The 4,491-nt window shown below is 39.7% G+C and overlaps 1 pseudogene; it reads right to left on the bottom strand.

Moving 5' to 3' along the window:
• LOC107678291 (transcription initiation factor TFIID subunit 4-like) overlaps positions 1-3,698 on the bottom strand; it is a 46,852-nt pseudogene extending 43,154 nt beyond the window's left edge.
• Positions 3,699-4,491: the final 793 nt, after the last annotated feature.

The following is a 4,491-nucleotide window of genomic DNA, read 5'->3' on the forward strand; positions in this document are numbered from 1 at the left end:
GCACATTTTATTTAACTGCTTTTGGACTGGAGCATGCAACACCCGCTGAGTGGCATTAAACGGCTTGAAAGATCAAAGAAAATGTTTAATATAACTCCATCTGAAAGAAGAAAGTCATATACACCTAGGATGACTTGAGGGTGAGTAATTTATGGGCTAATTTTCATTTTTGGGTGAACTAACCCTTTAACGTGGCTGTGTATAGACACCTTTACTGCCCTGTCTGAGCCAGCAGAAAAAAAAATGTTTTATGACCCCTGCAACTGCTGACATCTATAGTTTAGCATAAGAATATCACTAGAGGAAATACTATAATTTAAATTGTCACAATGAACTACTAGATCAATTCTTTTATTGACAGTGAAACAATAATGAAATGTCTCAATCAAAACATTGCTGCTAGTGATGCAGAAATAAAACACTTCACCTTTAAACACTAAAAAACTAAGACTTACCAGCAGATCCTGCACTAGTGCCTTCACATTCCGAGATGTTTCCGGCGAGGGGGAATTATGGGATGCCAGTTTGATAAGCGTTGCTAGGAAGTTCTTGCACTTCTTTACATTCTCTTGCATTTCCTGAAATGAAAAATTCCAGTATTTTATAATAAATAATGAAATAGAATCCATGTCACATAAGTGACATTATGAACGAAAACAGTTTAGCACTACCTGAGAGAGGATAGGGGCTCGGTTAGCTGGGGCAGCAACAGAGGTGGTGATGGGACTCTGAGGGGTCACAGAGGGCTTGAGGACTGTCTGCAGTGCAGGCTGCACACGGGCCCCTGCTGTAATGACTGTGGTGGTGGGCTTCTGAGCCGAGGTAATTGTTACCACTGCTGTCTTTTGCTACAAAAGTAAAAGCCAAGCCAAGTTAAGGACTGTTTCAAGTGGTTTGTGCACCACAACAAAAAGAAATGTTTTGCCCAAGCTTTCAGTTTGAACTGTACAGTTTCAAGTAATACAATAAACAACACGTTTAAGGAACGGTTCACCCAAAAATTAAAACTCCCAATATTCACCCACTTTCACATAATTCCAAACCCATATGTTGTCTTTTTTTTCCAGCAGAACAGACAAAACAATAATTACCGAAGAATAATTTACATAGATATTTTTTATTCAATGGAAGTTCACCACAGGTTGTTGTTAAACTTCAAAAAGGGCAAAAAAGCATTTAAAAAAAAGCAGAAAGTACTCAATTTATGTGCCAGTTACCAAATCTGAGGACATTTGATAGTCTTGTGTGATTAACAGAAGCGAATCAAATAAGATGTCATGATGTTTGGTTACAAGCCACTCGAGAAATGATGTTTGTTGTTACTGTCATGCAACCTGCACCACATTTGATTTGACTGTAAAATCAGGATGAGGTTATCTGCAAATAAATCACTTACATTTAAGCCTTTTCACCACACAAAGCTATCATATGGTTTCAGAACACTTCAAAGGTCATATGGACTCATTTAAAGGTGATTTTACTTTGGAACAACACAGGAGAACCATTTAATTTAATTCAATTTCACTGCATGGAAAAGATGCAGTGAAATTGGCAACAGAGATTGTCTTTCTTTATAGTTATCATTTTGGTAATTCACTGCTAAAACAATATTATGATGCAACAAGAGTTTCAAATGCTTTGAGATGACCTGTCTTGCTCATACCTGGGCAACAGGTGTAGTGACTCTGAAAGCCGTTCCAGCAGTGGGTGTAGCAGGTCTCGGTGACAGGGTGCCTTTATTTTGGTTCTGAGCTTTGGCCTGGGCTAGGACCTGCTGAGGAACCAATGCCAGCTGACCGGCCTCCGTGCGTACCAGCACCATACCTTAAGAAGAACATAGGGAAAAATTCAACAAATCATATAGGAGTAATTAAAGGAAAAAGTAGTAACATTACTTCACTTATTACACTCATGTCATTCCAAACCATTATTACTTACTTTCTGCTATGGAACTTAAAAGATATTTTGAAAAATGTGCAGCCACATTAGCAAAATTTTGCAGGCCAAAAATTTATATCCTGTCAATAATTTAGTGATTTATGAAGCACAACTCACACAGAAGTCACTTTCAGACCAACTTTGTTGGTCAACGCAGCAAATCAACATGACTAACTTTTGCCAAATTGTTTGCCCTCACATGGAAATCCCAATTGTGGAGATTCCTTTTGAAATGACTGGATTTTGCCTGTGAGCATTCGCAAAACTATGGTAAATGTGACCATAATCATTAAAGTTTTTTGATTCCACAAAAAATGAAAGTCAATGGGGTCCAGTCTTGTTTTGTTTTGGACCCCATTTACTTTCAGCACAAAAATATTCCTCAATGATATCTTCTTTATGTTCCAAAAAATAAAAATAAAGTCATTCAGGTTTACAACATTAGGGTGACTAAAGGATGACAGAATTTCCATTTTTGGGTGAACTGTCCCTGTAAACCCCTCTTTTTTGTAGCTGGTCCCCTTATAACTTCCCAAGGTTTTACCTGGAGGTATGGTGAATCCCGGCGGTAACTGAATGGTAGTTTGTTGCTGCGGTCTGACGATCAGCTGAGTCATAGGAGCCCCTGGACGCTGTGGGGGCGCCACAGTTGCTGTCCCCTGAATGGGCGTCCCGGGTCTCAACAGGGTCGTAGGCTGTCCTACGAGAGCAGTCGTCGCTGGCTTTGCAAGGACAGAGGGCGTGCTTGCCACAGAAAGTGAGGTCACCACTGGACTGGACGACACTATAATCTGAGTGGGTGTGCTGGGGTGCAACCCTACGGGAGTCCCGGGAAGCTTGTTCGGGACGATGGCTTTAATCTGGTTTTGAAGGTCAGATTTGGGCTCTGTGTTTGTGAATGCCACGGAGGTGGGCACAAGACCGGCACACTGCACGGGCAATCCTGAGACTTTGGGATCACCTCCGTTGTGTACGACACTTGTGATGGTGTTAGGAGGCCTGTGCAGTGCAATGGTGGGGTTTGCTTGACTATCTAGTGACACATTCGCATGTGGCAGTGTGCTGTTGGGCTGAGCGGACACAAAAGCAGTATTTGTACTAGTAGGAGCAGACATGTTGCTTTTACCACTACCTACACCTGAACCAATGTCAATACCGTTTACAGAAGCAGGAGCGATAACAGAAGAGTTTATCGTGCCACTGCTTCCGTTCACAGTCTGTATTCTGGCGGGAACCGTCCGGACAGCAGACGCAATGTGATTTGTATTGGGGTGAGAGTCTGTAGGTGCTGCGTCACTTGAACAAGTTGACGGATTTGATGAATGATATTGCACCCGGTTCGCGGCTGTAACCAAATTCGCAGAGGTACTAGGCAGGTTCGAGGTGGACGGGACAGAACTGGACGCCGGTATCCTGTCCGGACCGTTCTCTTGAGAGTTTCCCTCCTGGTTTCGCTCTGGCTGCCGCTGCTGCTCCTGTGTTGTTCCTACTTGTGCGGCCAGTAATTTCCCCAAGTGTGGATTTAGCGCGTTTGAGGGTCTCCTGGTGTCGCCTTGAGGACCGACCGCCTTGTTTTGTCCACCCAACTGCGATTCTAACGAGCCTACGAGGTCACTGACGGCTTTTTCGTCCACTTCGGAGTAGAGCATATCTTCCAGTGGATCGGGGACGCCCGCCATCTTTGATAGACACTTTAGAAATGCGCACGGCGCGTGCGTTGTTTTGCTGCTGAGGCATTGTGGGAAACGTAATGACATCATGGGCGAGATTTGCAGCTGTTTTCATAAGTCTGTCATATCTGGAATCAAATTTGGAGACTACATATATATAAACGTAATATGATTCAATACAAAATAAATGACATTTTAATAACTAAATATACATTAAAATTATATATAGTTAAAAATACGTTTATATAATAAATATATTTTTTGGGATGATATTTGTAATATTTAAATATTCGAATAAAATCAAATAAATTTCTATTAAACTCACGTATTAATATCTTCAATAGTTATATTGATAGATGCAGAAACATAGTTTTATAGTTTCATACAATTTTGGAGTTGTCCTCATTCGGCTTGTTTTTGGTCAGATTTCTGTTGTATTTTATTAAGAATCACATCGTGCTCATCTTTTAAAAATGTATTTTCAGGTTTTTTCAATTATGACATGTCTTATGATGAATATTATTTAAATAACATGCTACTTCTATTAGCTAAAGTCAGTATACATAAATGTAAATATGGGAGAAATAAGCCTGTTTCTAACTGCAAAGGTAGAAGTTCAACAATATCTAAAAACAATATTAAGAAAATTAAGAAAGCTGTAAAATTTTAACATTTACATTTTTTAAACATTGTTTATCCTAATGTACCTCATGACTGTATTTATAAATCTTTAAACAACAAACAAACAAAAAGAAAACATAAGCCTGATTGTTGGCCTTCCCTTTGTAACTGAAACAGACTCACTTGTTAAATGTTTTTATTATATAAAACATGTTTTTCTTTCCTTAATTTTTTTTTCTCATTTATATAATTGGAACTTGTA

Source organism: Sinocyclocheilus anshuiensis, unplaced genomic scaffold (assembly GCF_001515605.1).
Source record: "Sinocyclocheilus anshuiensis isolate Anshui unplaced genomic scaffold, SAMN03320099.WGS_v1.1 scaffold1318, whole genome shotgun sequence".
NCBI classification, from domain to species: domain Eukaryota; kingdom Metazoa; phylum Chordata; class Actinopteri; order Cypriniformes; family Cyprinidae; genus Sinocyclocheilus; species Sinocyclocheilus anshuiensis.